The following is a 16,800-nucleotide window of genomic DNA, read 5'->3' on the forward strand; positions in this document are numbered from 1 at the left end:
TTGAGACCTGAGGGGTGTACTATGAAGTGAAATTATTGGTTTAGAAAGCTATGCTTAGCCAGGATTCTTAGTTTTATGAAAATGGCTGCATTTCTACCTGGCTAAATCACCATGGTAACTAATGCCGAACACATCACCTGGTCAGGAGCAGGTTATGTTCAGTGGTTCAGATTTAAAACCAACCAATCACCAGATTTTTCACTGATTCTTTTCATCTATAGCATGTTGTGAAATTTAACTATATACCATTTGGAAGTTTTTTCATTATTGTCTGCTCAAATATGAAACTTTGCAGGAGATTTTTTTTTTATACAAGAATTTGGATTTTTGCTTTATTGTGTTTTTTATTCTTTTCTGTCCTGTTCCCTTGGAAATTTTTGCCTTTATGGACTAAATTTAGTTTGGTTTGTGGTTGTGGCTCACATCTTTGACATGTGAAAACTAAGAAGGACACAAGAATTAAGGATACTAGGAGAGTTTCCTTCTACAGAGAGGTGATGTAATCCTGATTTACTGCTTCTGGAGTGTAAAACTTCGTATAGGATGGAGGAGAAACTGATCTTTGAGCACACTGCTGGTTGGTGACAACAAGTGTGTTGACTGAACTCCACCAGCTGATGGAGCTGTGCTCACTGGACTGGAGAATCCTGCCACTCACTAACACACAAACCAACAGGAGGAGGCAGCAAGACAAAGAGCAAAGATGAGATTTTTCTGTTCCAAGCTACAAGATATTGTTACAGTTTATAACTCATTAACCCACCTTTGGTGTGAGCAGCCTCGGCCATTAATGATCAGCGCATCAGCTCTGCTGCCTCGTAGGAGTCATCGTTGAACACCTGCAGTCTCAGCTCCAGATTCAGCCACAGATCCACGTGAGCCCCTCAGCACGCTACAGTCACCAGGCTGTTTGCTCTCAGAGTTCAGCTCCCCTGGATTACTGACTACCTGACAGGCGGCAAACTGCAGTCTACGGCTGTTACTCTGGACGTATATAAATATGTATTAAATTATATATCTTATGATATAAAATGTAATATATATTTTTAAAAAGGATTTTTAAGTTTTTCAGTTATATTGAATAAATGAATATATGTTTTTAATATATTATATACTGTATTCCAATTTAATTTTTAATTGAAAAAATTCCATTGTAGATTTACAGAGATATGATTTTATATATTTTAGAGGAATCTTGTTCCCACAACTAATAGACACTTGACATTTTTTTGCCAATTAAGTATAGTTATTTAAGTACATTTTAAGTATTTTTTTTTATGTAGTATTTTATGCATTGTAAAATGTTTAAGAGGATTTAAGTATTTGGTTATTAACTTCAACTCCTGCAATATTGACGTCCTTGGTTATTTTTTCTTTAATGTATGCCATGAAACTCTTCTTCACTAGTTTATTCCAGTCCTGTAAAAGACTGTGTCTGCATTCATCTTCAGTTAGTGGAGGAAATTTGAATTTGGAATTAATTTTGTTGTTACCACGCTGTAAATGTGTTTCAAGTGGAAAAGAGGAATTTTGTGGTGCCAGTTTCTGTAGTTCAATCACATAATTTTCAATATCCTTACAACAGTTGTTTTTTTCTTCTTTTTCACTAAGTTTCCTGATATTTTCACAGATTTGACTGTTGACTCTGAAAGGGTTCAGTTCAGTGGCGATTTTAGCCCATTTAAAATGAATCAAAGCACCCCCAAAGATTTCTTACTTTTTTGACAATATTTGTTGTGTGTGTGACACACTACTAAAAATATAAAAAGCATACAGTACTTAATTGAGATGGAACATTTTAACAACAAAAGTATAGATCCCCCCCCCTCCCAAAATGGTTTGTTCCAGCTCAGCTATTCTGGCTCTAGCGCTGTTGCTGCCAGAGCTATGGTGGCTGAGACGCAGCGGAGCGGAGGTGCAAGTGCCTGGCTTAAAACAGGACATATTAGCTGCATTTAACCTTCAGTTACTCTTTATATAGTTAGGTAGGAGACAGGCCATGTTTCTTTTTAGCTGAAAAACATTACACCAGGTAACCTGCTGGGTTGAAAACGTGTTTCCCGACTATGTTTGCTACCCTACAATCCGTCCTGCTCTGTAGTAAAATCAGCAATATTTGACCTTCCTGTTGCTCCCATTGAAATGTATACAGCCTATTTAAAATCTAAAACTTAACATTGTCCGTAGCCTGCTGCTGTTACCACTGTCCTGTTTGAAATGTAATGAGAGAAACTGGTTATTTTCTCATATGTGCATGTGCCGATATTGAACCCAAGGTACTAACTAGCTAACTGACTGGTTTCTCATTAACCTTATAACTCCCATTGTGTGTGTGTGTGTGTGTGTGTGTGTGTGTGTGTGTGTGTGTGTGTGTACAGAGAGACAGCCAGGTTCATAATGGATATGAGGAAGTTTTTTCAAAAACAGGAGCCACATTCAGGTAAAAGTGTAAGATCAAATGATCCATCAATAAAGGATAATGTTGGATCAGTGTTTCAATATTTATATCCTTTATTAGATGTACATGTGGTTTAGTTATTTGCCTTTTGGTTGAAAGTACACTGAGAGAGGACTTTTTTTATTAGTGATCTTAATAGTATTTTTTTTTTTAAATCTAATTGAATACGATCTATTTGTGTATGATTGTCAGTCCAAAGAGGGAGAGAGGAAAGAGGAGAAAGTACAAGGTCAGGAAGAACCAGGTAAGAAAACAGACAGGGAATACTAACAGGCAAAACAGAAACTGTTAAACTGGCAAAGAAAAAAAACCAAACAACTAATTTTACTCCTACAATCTGGAAGTTGTGTTCTCCCTATATTAAAGCTGCTGTACAGAATCTGCAAAACAAACTGGGTTGTCAGCCCTGGCACTGCATTACCATATTGAACTTCAGTCAGAGGAAGTCATGGTTGCCAAAAACTTTTTGAAGCTCAAGAGTGAGGCTGATGACATTCCAGATATGTTAACATTGTACAATCTTCTGGATAATCAGATCTTCCCCACACTGAAAACTGTTATTCAGGTTGCCCTAACAAACCCAGTTAGCAGCTGTAGCTGTGAAAGGTCTTTTAGTGTCTTGAGTCAGCTCCATACCTGGCTGAGAAGGACCATGGGTCAAAGCAGACTCCAGCACCTGGCTGTGATGTCAGTTGAGAAAGAGATGCTTGAGAGACTTGACCACCAAAATGTGATAGACAGATTTGCCAACCTCAAGGTGAGGCGACATGGGTTAAAAGAAAAGAAAAAATCTGCAGAGCCATAGTAGTATCTGCACTAAAGATCTTTTCGTACATTGTATACATTGTACCATAGGCCAAGGTGTCTCAATTTTTAAAATTTTTTAATAATATTTTGTACATTTCAAGGACTCTTCTATTTTTGGAGTGTATTTTTTATGTATCTGTATTATATTATACAAACACTTTAAAAGTGAATCTCTGTCCAAAAAATGCACTCAGTTTACTTTTTACTCACTGTGAGCATCATTCATTATTCTCCCGCAGTAATTAAGGTTAGGATATGTATTTTTTTAAAAATTCCAATCCATTCTTCTTTAGCAGCATTTAAATAACCTTTATCAGATTTGATGGTTTTGTTACAGACTTTTCAAAAAAGTGTTTTGCTTTTCTTTCACAAATGTGGGTATTAAATTGTGTTAAAATGTACAAAACAGTCATGTCATGTTTTGTGACGAGGACCCAGGCACAGAGAGACTTGATGAATTTAAGAATCTTATGATTTAATAAAGAAATTTGCAGCATTGCACAGAGAGGGTACAATTATGATGTCTGATAATGGAGATGAAGACAACAGACGATGAGGACAGGGAGCAACAGGGGTTTAAATGCACCAAGGAGACAACAGAGGGAACTCGGGACAACTGGAGACATTTAAGGATGCAGGGACTGACAGAGACAGGGAAGACGTCTCATTATGACGAGTAAAGTTTACCTTGCCTGGATGGGCAGCTCTCTGGGTGCTCAGCACCCCCAAAGCTCTGATCCTAGATTCGCCCCTGGTTCAGTTTGAAGGGATCACCCTTGTATTTTTGAAAGAAGTCATGAAAATCACTTTTTAGATCTGAGAAGGTGATGTCTTTGAAAAACTCTTGAAAATATCTATAATATTTTGTAAATTCTACAATTGTTAAAAATCCATATTTCTTAAGCCAGGAATGATGTTTTTCATTGAGTATAGATGTACAAACCAAACAAGGACTATTGAATGTATAAACCATAATGTGCTCCACAAAATTCCAATCTTTTCCAAAATTGTTTCAATTTCTTCACATACAAGTGGCTCAGTGTGTGTTTTAATTTCATTCCTCTTAAATTCTGTAGAAACAAAGATGGTTTTACTGCACTTCATGAAAAAAATGGCAAATGAGTACTGGTTATGTTTGTGATTCTCCAGATGATCTTTGAGATCCTGAGCTATATTTTCACCACTTGGAATATTTTCTGCTGCTTTCTGCCTTTCTTTGAGTCGATCACAACAGTCCTTTATCGTTTTCTCTTTTTTTTTTTTACCTCTTCCTCTGTCTTTTTCTCAGGGATTACTAAAGTATTCTGAGTATTAGGATTTTGAAATTGGAAATCAAGTTTCATTTTTTCCCAGTTTTTCATATACAGTTTTTGCCATCTTCAAAATTACACAGTGGCTAGGACCGCCACTGTGTATATTTAACCACCGCTTCAAAGTGCTTTACTCCTAACATTGTGTTACTCTTGTTTTTTTGTATAAGTAGATGGGTTCTTTGGTCAACCGAATGACCATGAACCTAAAAGTATTTCATGTATTTAATTGCAAACATTGTTTTGTCTTTGTTGCTGTTGTGTCATTTTTCCTTTCACATATTTTCCTGTAAAAGGAACGCAGTGGTGATGTCAGGAGGATTGGTTTTCCACAGGAACACCACACACTTGACCATCAGTTCATCAAAATCAAGGAAGAAGACGTTCAATGAACACAAAGGTGTCCCAAAGACTCACAGGATTTATCTGTACAGTGAACTTGAGATGACCAACAACACTGGCATACACATTCACAGTGTGTATCAGTGTTGTTGTAGTGTGAAGATGTGGTTCAAGGGTCGATATTTACCAATAAACTTAAACAATGAGTTTTAATCAAAGAATCATGCTGTCATAAAACCTTGAGGCAGAGATATTTGTAAGGAGAAAGGATTTCTTCATGTTTTGAGGAAGTGCTGAAGACTGAAGTGACACAACTTCAACTTTATGAATGACGCTGATTGATTTTATTACTTTGATATGATGTTGCATTTATTAATGATGGCTGCTGCTCCTGTCTCTTCCATCAGGTCTAGAATGCTACTCATGCTCGTCCGGCAGGTCCTGCTTCTCCGGTCGCATCTCCAGCCGCTCCTGCTCCTCCTTCAGTTCCTGTTGCTCCTGCAGGAACAGGAAAAACGCGTGGGAGCAGCGCCCTCTCGCATATGCGCGAAAGGGCGCTGCTCCCACGCCATCACATAAAATCCAGGCGCACAAGATTACCCGCTCCGAGCCCTTCCTGCACGCGTGCAAGAGTGGGCCACACCCAGCCACCACTCAATCCTGGCCACCTCTTAAACGCGAACCAGATTACACCAACCCGAGCTCCTCCTGCACGTGCGCGAGAGGGGGCCACACCCAGCCACCACTCAATCCGGGCCACCTCTCACACGTGCACTTAGGAAAGGTCCATAACCTGGTCCGGGAGGGGGGATTCAGGAGGTTTAACGCTGGAACGTTGAACCTCACACTCTGAGCTACTCCTGCACGCGCGCAAGAGGGCGCCACACCCAGCCCACCACTCAATCCGGGCCACCTCTTGCACGCGCACAAGATTACGCCACTCGGAGCTCGTCCTGCAAATGGGCGAGAGGGGGCCACACCCAGCCCACACCTCAATCCGAGCCACCTCTCACAAACCCACTGAGGAACGATCCATAACCTGGTCCGGGAGGGGGGGGAGGAGGTTCAACGTTCCAGCGTTGAACCTCATACTCCGAGCTCCTCCTGCACGGGCGCAAGAGAGTGCCACACTGGCCCATCTCTAGCACACGCAACAAGATCACGCCACTCCAAGCCCCTCCTACACACGCGCGAGAGGGGGCCACACCCAGCCCACCACTCAATCCGGGCCACCTCTCGCACGCGCAGCAGATTACAACTCCGAGCTGCTCCTGCACGCGCACAGGATTACACCACTCCCACGCCACAAAAACACTCTGGTCCCCTCCACACTGTGTTTAGAAAAGTTTAACATTAACGTGGACACTGCATGTCCCCTTAACATTTCCACTTTAGCAAATGTCACTTGCTGAGCGGTCCTTACTGCACTCTTCAAAAGGTTTCAATCTGTTAATAATATGACAACATTCATTTGAACAAATTACATTCTAATAAAAATAATCGACTTGGTTTCTATATTTTAAATTTTCATGTTTTTGTAAAATAACAAATGTTCCCAAGTTTCCAGGAGCCTCTGAGATGGCACAAATCTCACTTCTTTTTTTTTTTTTAGGACAGAGAAGCATTAAACTGTCAGTGTGGGATTTCACTGATGGATGACACAAATTCAAGTGTGCTTTTAATTATGAAATAAAATTAAAACACACACACAAGTACACACACACACACACACACACACACACACACACACACACACAAGTACACACACACACACACACACACACACAGTTTCTGTAGCCAAACAACAAAAGATAACAGATCCTAAGAAACAAACATTTTCACTCCTCTTTGTTAGATCTTAGCAGTTACTCAGAGTCTAGCGGTAGGCAGGAAAATGAAAACAAAGATGGTTTGAGTAAGAACAGGCTGTAAGATAGTACTTGCTTGGTTATATCACACTAAAGGAATTACAAAATGTGAGCACCCATGTACATGTACGTGCATGCAGCGAATATCAAATTCTACTCTTTACAGCATTTCACACTATGCAGCAAGAAGGTACCTTAGAAGACCAACACATGTACAGGTCCACACTGTGTTTAGAAAAGTTTAACATTAACGTGGACACTGCGTGTCCCCTTAATAATTCCACTTCAGCAATTGTCACTTGCCGAGCGGTCCTTACCTTAGAAAATAATCTTTTTTTCTTTCCTCTCCTCTCTTTTTCTCCTCTGTAATCCAAAGTGCATGTACCAGCTCTGCCAGCATTCTTCAAAATGTGTTTTTTTCCATAAATGCTATGACAACATTCATTTGAACAAAACGCATTCTAAATGCGTCTGACGCGTTTGCTAAGCTCCACCCCCGGCTACTGTTGAGCAGCAATAATTACCTGGTTTCTATATTTCTCATGTAGCACAGTGTCTTGTTAATTTATTAGGTTGAGTCGTTTAAAAGAACATGTCACAAACTTGTATTGATTTACAAATACACTACCTAATCATATGTGATAAGTTGGGACTAAATTTAAGTTGTGTAATGGTCAAGCAACTTGATAGCACAGTGTAACCTGTGCGAAATTCAAGGCTACAAAATCCCGTTTTGTCATCTAAAGCTATAGCCTACTATTGTCACAAGGGGGCGCTTTAATGCAGTCTTGCGGTACGACGACCTTGCGTCTCGTGCGCAGGAAGCATTGTGTGTCTCTTCCTGTGAGAGCTTCCCTCAAATGACGGTCAAGTGTGTGTCTGAGCACGGGCAGAGAATATCTCGGTGTGCGGTGCTGCAAACCAGTTAATGAGACCAAATTATGTTTACATATCAATGCTATTAAACTAGTCTTTTATTAGGCCCCGAACTCTGACCAATAAGGGAATAACATCAGTCGAGTTATTTGTGTTGGAAATTCCCGGTGAGTCAAATCCTTCCGTTAGCTTCCTGTTAAGCTTATTTAACTCGCCGATTAAGCTGAGAAACCTTTGGAAAACAAACAATCGGGAGCTATGTGTCGTTTTATTTATCTCGTTGTTCATACAGTGTGGTGTAAGTGTTGAACGTTTTAAGCTACAGATGTTACTGCCGATGCTAGGTGTGATGCTAGCTGCTATTTGCCCCCCCCAAGCCATATCACAATCGGAGGTATTCAAATATAAGTACTTGCTCTGTCTGTATTAAAATGGTTCCGTCTTAATAGAAACAGCACATTTCAGGTTTTAAAAGTGTTTGTACTGTAAATTAAGTTGCATTTGCTTGTTAAGATGTAAGAATAATAAGTCTCACTTTCATTGTAAACAGTGGTTATTACTGTTTAAGCTGCTTATGTTGTTTATTGTGACATAATTTTAATAAAATAAGATAAGATAACCTTTATTAGTCCCACATGTGGGAAATTTGTTTTGTCACAGTAGGAAGTGGACAGTGTAAAAGTTATATAGCAAAAATTTGAATACAATACGAATAATATACTGTACACAACTTTACAGAATAGAATAAAATTAAATACTATATACAGTAGAATAAAATAGAATAATTTCTTACTGTAACTGTGGTTACTTGGTAAAGCTAAAAGAAATACCATTTGTTATTAATACATTTGGAATCCAAGTAGATTCTTAAGTATTTGGATAATATTTGATAAAATCCTTTTGGAGGAAAAGAGGTTAATGAGCACAAAATGCAATGGAAATTCATTGGTGTGCACTGTTTGTGTTGATTGTTTTTTGAACTGCTAGAAAGGATTCTGGAGAACCACTGAGCCCAGTCCAAAAGGGATCCTGGATGATGGTGAAATGGTGTGACCAGCCATGTGATCGGATTATGGGGATTGCCTGAAGAACTGATTCAAGCCCTACCTTGAATTTCAGATAAGCCGATGCACTGTTAGTCCTTCCTGGGCAGTAGGTAGGTAATAGGGTCTGCACACGGACATTTCCCTTACAGTACACCTGTTTGGGTTTCAACAAACTTTAAAGGACAATTCAGTCAGTCTTTTTGTTTCAGTGTCTTATTTTATTTTGTTTTGATTTCCATTTATTCACCCTTAAAAAGCACTATTAGTGTGCAATTTGGTTGACTGTGATTGTATGTGTTTATGAGTTGTACTGAGGCAATAAAGGTGCCAGTTGTTCACTTCCAAGCCAACTCCTTTTGTGAGTCCCAAATCAAAACCTCCTTCTGAACCTAGTTAGATGTCGAGGGTCTCTATTTGAATTGATATTAAACTGGTCCTGAGTAGAGGCGCTACAATAGCAGGTCCCTGAGGAGAGGACTGCCTTCATGATTGGCTAGTTGTAGGTAACAGCAGCAGATTCCCCAGATGCTCTTTAGAGTCTGCTAACAATTCAGTGCAAATCTGTGAGCGAGTATCTCAGGCATGACACTTAACTCTGAACATCTAAAACTGTTTTACACAGAAAAATGCAGACATATTTTAGTAAACAGTGGAAGGATATGGCTTCCTCAATCAATATGCAGTAAAATAAAAGTTTCTAATTTTGTCAGTCGCATTGTTTAATGTCCAAATCAGACTGTAGGTGAAGTGTTTGTGCCTTCATTGATCGACCTTGATCTGTAAATTGATTGTGATGTAAAAGTCAGTAGATGTAATAAATGTGGAAAACCTTTCCTATTATTTTCCTTAAGACATCTTGGGCTGCTCATCTTTTTGTGAATGTGTTGCTCATTAAATGTGGTTGGTTTAACATATAATTAAATATTATGTTAATATTTACAATAAAAAGGCTCATATTTTTACTTCATATTCAGTTCTACTCACTGTCACAATTCTGCTAGGCTGCTAAAGTACTCAAAGTTTTCCAGAGTATTATGCTGATAATATTTATAAAGTATAAAATAATAAAGATAAATATAATACTCATGATAACATGCAAACTTTTACTTAATTAGGATTTTAAATGTCAGCTTCTTACTTGTAATGTATTATCTTAATGTCATATTAATAATTTTACTGAAGTAACTATATTCTCCTGTCATCTTATTAAGAACGTGCAGTCATGCAGGAATAAACAACAAGGTTGTTGTGTGCTGGGAAAGTACAGCTGGAGTGGTGAGGGAAACTGCCAAGAAGGTGTTTGTTGTATTCTCTGGACAGAGGAGAGAAGGCAAGGAAACTTGGTGGTGGAAGTAGAGTAAAGTATTTAAAGGAAGAGGCTGAAAAAGAAGGAAGTAGACAGCACTACTGGGGGACTAGGCAATGAGAGCGATGGCAAAGGAAAATCCTTATAGTGAATGTGATGTGCATGTGAGGTTGGACAGTAAGGAAGGAAAGGAAGGACTTGTATCAACCGGCTAGGCAGAAAGCCTGAGTCTGAATGGATGTGCAGAGTCATTAAATATAGAGATATGTTAACTGTTCAGTTAGTATATAGTGTTGGAAAGAGTACTTTGATGAGCTGATGAGACAAGAAAATTATAGAAAGAGGATAACAAATGGAGGAAAGTTAGTGAACCAGGATGGGCAGAATCGGTAAAAAGGCAGTTAGGACAGCTATGAAGAGCATGAAGAGTACAGAGGATGAAGAGTGGACAGGTAGTTGGTCCAGATGACATACCTGTAGAGGTTTGGATATGTTTCCACTCCTTTTAACCACCAACCACCAGCTGTGTCCTTTGGGGCTTTCTGATTGGCTGCTACTCAGAAATAAGTTTAGGCTATGTGAGGAGGCTGAGAAGCGCTAAATGTAGGATCATTGAAGTGTTACAAAATAAACGGACAAAATAATCTGTGAGCCAGCTGGTTGTAAAATATATGTATAGTTTATGTATTCATGGTAATTCTGAATCTCTGTCAGTTCCTCTGAAGAGCTTTGAGGTGGAGCTGGAGGTGAGGGACCATGTGGCTACAGTGTGTCCTCCAAATATGTTGATCAGATATGTTTATCATAGAAATGTAAGCTTTGTTTTTTTTGTTAGTCTAGATTTTGTTTATTTAACGAAAATTAAAAGGATCCATTTCCTTTAACACATTTATTATACTCTTGGATCTCTATGATGTTCTAATGAGGGAGAATGGTAATTTCAGGCACACAAGCCACACCCACTTCCTGTTTACACCTTAAGTTTCTGAAGGGCAGCCAGTCATAAGAAAAGTGGCTTAAAGCCGAAGGAGTTAAGATGGCTTGTTTGAGGCAGAGGATGAATTATACAGAGAGTATAAAAACGCAGAATGACCAGCAGGGGGCGGTCACTGTGGCACCTCTTTGTCCTGTGACGAAGTCGTGCAGGTCATATAAATGTTTAACAAAAGTGAGTTTTCATTTCATTCCAGTTTTCAACAACAGGCAGCACACTGCTGTGTGAAGAGGAGTGTCCTTCGGTGAAAATCAGATTGATAGAAACTCTCTAAATCCACATCATGAGCTAATCCAAGTGCAATTAGGTGAGATGGAGTGTTAAGTTATGAGCTAGAGGTAACTGGTTGCCAAGCTGCTAACACAGACTGTATGAAACAGATCAGATGAACAGTTGTTGAAAAAAGTCCAGTAACCTGTTGGATCTTAGCAGGATGACAGGTGTTTGTGTTGTTGCTCATGAGCAAAGGTGAAGATAAAGGTTAGTCATAGGTTTAACAGGTATTCATGTTCCTTTAAAACAAGTGGATATCTACACAAGGTCTCATTTTCTTAATTCAAATATTGGGCAAAGGATACTTGAATGTTTTCAGATGATTTTTCTGAAACTAACATCATCTGACATCAGCTCCAGCGTACAGTAAGAGAAATAACTAACTCTCTATGTTAAGCCTGTTTGTCCAGTTAAAACCGGCAATGTGTATCATGGAGTTTATTATCCTCGGGTAACATGAGCAAACAGAAGACATACCAATGCAAATACACATGTATTAGGTAAGGTCTAATGTGTTTCAGAAAACAGGTGAGCTGTTTATTGAAACACTTGGAAAAAGTTCAGAAAACAAACCAAAGTCTAAGTGGGAAAAATGAAATACTTTGTCCAACTATCAAACTAAAGCAGGAAGTGAGAAGAGATAAGTAAACTGGGAATGAGTAATATTGGATTAATTGGATGCAGCGTGAAGATTACAGAGCTGCCAGGCAGGAGGAAAAGAGGAAAACCTCGGAGGAGATTCATGGATGTAGAGACATGCAGAGGTTTGATGTGAGAGAGGAAGATGCTGGGGATGGGGGGAGATAGAGGCAGATTATCTGCGGGAGCAGGAGGAAGAAGAAGACTGTTGGTGTTCACGATCTGAAATATGTTGATTTTTTACCTTGCCCCCCCCCCCCCCCCCCCCCCCCCCCCCCCCCCCCTTAGATTACACACAAAAAAAGCTCTCCTGGCAGAAGCTCAACAATTTTTATTTTTCATAGTGGGGATAAAACACAGTATATAAGTAATAATTGTAGAACTCCAGTTAATGGAGCTAGTTTGTGTAGTGAAACTTTAAAACATATTTCCGTTCTTTATGGCTCAGTTTATAATTCACAGTGCAACATACACATTACATCACTCCTTTGAAAAACACCTGCCAGGCAGCAGAAGGCAGACGAACTGCTGGAGGTGGTAATGAAAATATGTGCAAGTTCAATATTAAATGATTTTTGTTTTTCATTCTTATTGAAATTATTTTTATTACAGTTTGCAGTTACACTGGTGATTCGTTCAAACTTCAGTTTTCATACCTAAACAGCAAGTGTATTTTACATCTGTAGAATTGGGAAATAAAACTTATGTGAAAGATATTTTCCCTCTTTGTAAAGAATCCAGTGGACAACACTGGGTCCAATGACATGATATATATATAAATGTGATATATATATATATATATATATATAGATGTGTTAAAAATTTAAATGTGATGACAGGTTAATGCAGACAGTCCTAATATACAGGTCCTTCTCAAAAAATTAGCATATTGTGATAAAGTTCATTATTTCCTGTAATGTACTGATAAACATTAGACTTTCATATATTTCAGATTCATTACACACAACTGAAGTAGTTCAAGCCTTTCATTGTTTTAATATTGATGATTTTGGCATACATAACTCATGAAAACCCAAAATTCCTATCTCAAAAAATTAGCATATTTCATCTGACCAATAAAAGAAAAGTGTTTTTAATACAAAAAAAGTCAACCTTCAAATAATTATGTTCAGTTATGCACTCAATACTTGGTCGGGAATCCTTTTGCAGAAATGACTGCTTCAATGCGGCGTGGCATGGAAGCAATCAGCCTGTGGCACTGCTGAGGTGTTATGGAGGCCCAGGATGCTTCGATAGCGGCTTTAAGCTCATCCAGAGTGTTGGGTCTTGCGTCTCTCAACTTTCTCTCCACAATATCCCACAGATTCTCTATGGGGTTCAGGTCAGGAGAGTTGGCAGGCCAATTGAGCACAGTAATACCATGGTCAGTAAACCATTTACCAGTGGTTTTGGCACTGTGAGCAGGTGCCAGGTCGTGCTGAAAAATGAAATCTTCATCTCCATAAAGCTTTTCAGCAGATGGAAGCATGAAGTGCTCCAAAATCTCCTGATAGCTAGCTGCATTGACCCTGCCCTTGATAAAACACAGTGGACCAACACCAGCAGCTGACATGGCACCCCAGACCATCACTGACTGTGGGTACTTGACACTGGACTTCAGGCATTTTGGCATTTCCCTCTCCCCAGTCTTCCTCCAGACTCTGGCACCTTGATTTCCGAATGACATGCAAAAGTTGCTTTCATCCGAAAAAAGTACTTTGGACCACTGAGCAACAGTCCAGTGCTGCTTCTCTGTAGCCCAGGTCAGGCGCTTCTGCTGCTGTTTCTGGTTCAAAAGTGGCTTGACCTGGGGAATGCGGCACCTGTAGCCCATTTCCTGCACACGCCTGTACACGGTGGCTCTGGATGTTTCTACTCCAGACTCAGTCCACTTCTTCCACAGGTCCCCCAAGGTCTGGAATCAGTTCTTCTCCACAATCTTCCTCAGGGTCCGGTCACCTCTTCTCGTTGTGCAGCGTTTTCTGCCACACTTTTTCCTTCCCACAGACTTCCCACTGAGGTGCCTTGATACAGCACTCTGGGAACAGCCTATTCGTTCGGAATTTTCTTTCTGTGTCTTACCCTCTTGCTTGAGGGTGTCAATGATGGCCTTCTGGACAGCAGTCAGGTCGGCAGTCTTACCCATGATTGCGGTTTTGAGTAATGAACCAGGCTGGGAGTTTTTAAAAGCCTCAGGAATCTTTTGCAGGTGTTTAGAGTTAATTCGTTGATTCAGATGGTTAGGTTAATAGCTCATTTAGAGAACCTTTTCATGTTATGCTAATTATTTGAGATAGGAATTTTGGATTTTCATGAGTTATGTATGCCAAAATCATCAATATTAAACAATGAAAGGCTTGAACTACTTCAGTTGTGTGTAATGAATCTAAAATATATGAAAGTCTAATGTTCATCAGTACTTTACAGGAAATAATGAACTTTATCACAATATGCTAATTTTTTGAGAAGGACCTGTATATGTGTGTGTTCTTACATAAAGAAAAACTGTTTTTAATGACTTATTTTTCATGCTCATGTGGAAAGTGAAACTTTTCTTCACTTGTGTTTGTGATGGACACTAAGAGCTTTTTTGAAGACATGATCTGCTGGCCTCATTCTGCATAAATACAGGATCGATTTTCCCATTTCATGCAGGAACATTAAGAGAGAATCTGTTGGTCATAGGGCAGTTTTTGGCAGATACCCTCTTGGTGTCTCAGATTCAGACTCTGTGACTGTGCGTTAGGAGGGGATGATCATGAAGGGCTGTTTGGATAAGATTACATTGATAAACTTTGAACTTTTCAATGTTCGACTAGTATAAAACTAAGTAGGATATGTCACAGCTGTGCAAACACGTTTATAGCTTTAAGCTCTTCACGGTGAGTTTGTTTTTCTAAAACTTTACGGAAATGATACTTGCCTTCTAGCCTAGAAACACCACCTGTCTGTCATAAATGTGAGCAGGAAGCAATCAAACCTTTGGCGCTGTCTAGTCAGAGCCAAAGGTGCTGTAGAGACAACAATGGCCATAGATCTTCTTCTTTATTTAGGCTATATTATATCGGATGCATCAGGTGTGGACAAGGAATTTCACTGACAGTTTGGTTTGATGTAAAGTTCTCAACAGATCATCAAAAGTTCATTAGCTTTTATAACAAAAGTAGAAGTTGAAAAATTCCAGCTTCCAGTTCACAACAGCCTGTAACTAGCTACTGCTATTGTGGGATTTTAATAAAACAGGTCGACTCACTGTGTGTGTGAAGTTTCATTTTAAAAAACTGGTTTGGTCATGTAGTTACCTCTTTCATGAATGTTATCCTTCTACCATGAAACTGGCTGCACATAAAGAAAATGACAGCTCCTTCACTTTAGATTTAGTTCAAAGAAACGGTCTGTTGAGCTGTTGCTACACACCCGTTTCCAGTTCAGTGACTCCCTGTAGCCTCTGTTCTCTGCTTCTTATTCTGTATTTCTGCTGCTGTCAAGTGAAGTGAAGACACAAACTCTGTTCTCTGAAAACAAACATTTTCCAGAGGGAAATGCATACACATCTTTCTCTTTGCTTCTCTTACTTAAAGTTCAATTAACTCTCATGTTGTCTTCGTTTCATTTTCTTAATTCAAATATTGGGCAAAGGATACTTGAATGTTTTCAGGTGATTTTTCTGAAACAGACAATCGCTTTGTCTCCCATCGTGGTTCTTGGTTTTCCCTAAGGAACTTTTCTTCTCTCTGTACAGACTTTCCTGGACCCCTGACTGTTTCCCGTGGACCCTGTTTGGATGAGCGTGAGTGAGATTGCGTTTTCAGCGTGGGACTGGACTGAGTGTGTGTGAGTCACAGACGGTGTGAAGAGGAGGTTGAAAGAGTTACCCCTGCCCTGGACCTTTCCCTGGAATCCCTGGAGCCCCTGTCCTTTCATAACTGTACACTTTCCACCTGGTGCTGGACATTAACCTCCCTTCAGTTGCTCAGTTTTGAGTCCTGCCTGATACAACGTGACAACACCTGCTGTGCATGTTATTTGTGCAGGGACAAAGTGATCCAAACATTACACTTGCTTCTGACACCTGCAATAATCTCCACAACCACAAACTTTGCTTGTTTCTTTTCAGGAGCACTATCTGGTCCAGCCATAACTTGTCCTGCCATCATAGGTTGCTTATATCGTTGTGTCATATTTAGACTGATTACTTGGCACCAGATGCTCGTCCACTGTGACATTTGTACTTGGAATGTAGCTGAATGGCAGATGCTCCACACACTTGTCCCAAATCTCTTTTATTGCTGCTAATTTTGTCTTGTTAACCCATTTAATCCCAAATTTTTCCCTGCAAAATAAGTGCATGCATTTCACTCCTTATACTTCCCCTACAGACAATATGTTTAATTTTTTTAATGTCATGGGAGGTTAGAACAGCAACAACTGTTGCCGGTGGGATTAAATGTGTGAACAATGGCCCAGTCTTGTATCACGGTTGTCAGAGTGAATAAACCATGACAACATGTAACATATTTGTAGTGACCTGGTGGTTGAAAAATTGCATCCCATAAACAGCTGGTAGATTCATTTCTGGATCCATACACACCACTCAAAATGAAGACCCATGTATGCTTTGATGTCTTTCTGGGTTACCTCCATCTAATAATCTTTGTAAGTCTGCTTCCCCTCCAGGTTGTGCGAGTTACCCACTAAGGTTTTGATGGACTCAGTCAGGTATTGAGATCAGTCAGGATTTGATGTCATCAATCCAATATTATGTAGGTCTCGTGGTCAGTTCAATTCAGTTCATTTGATATAGCACCAAATTACATGAAGAAACCTCCAGCGGCACCAGGCTCAGGGAGGGGTGGCCATCTGTCATGACCGGTTGAGGTG

At 39.6% G+C, this 16,800-nt stretch overlaps 1 long non-coding RNA gene across 1 annotated transcript; it reads left to right on the top strand.

Moving 5' to 3' along the window:
* The first annotated feature begins 7,655 nt into the window (after positions 1 to 7,655).
* LOC134631898 (uncharacterized) lies at positions 7,656 to 16,386 on the top strand. Its single transcript, XR_010094422.1, has 3 exons — positions 7,656 to 7,828; positions 8,649 to 8,817; positions 15,662 to 16,386. It is a non-coding gene; the product is annotated as an uncharacterized LOC134631898 (long non-coding RNA).
* The last annotated feature ends 414 nt before the right edge of the window (positions 16,387 to 16,800 follow it).

This window comes from Pelmatolapia mariae, linkage group LG7, assembly GCF_036321145.2.
Source record: "Pelmatolapia mariae isolate MD_Pm_ZW linkage group LG7, Pm_UMD_F_2, whole genome shotgun sequence".
Classification (NCBI taxonomy): Eukaryota; Metazoa; Chordata; class Actinopteri; order Cichliformes; family Cichlidae; genus Pelmatolapia; species Pelmatolapia mariae.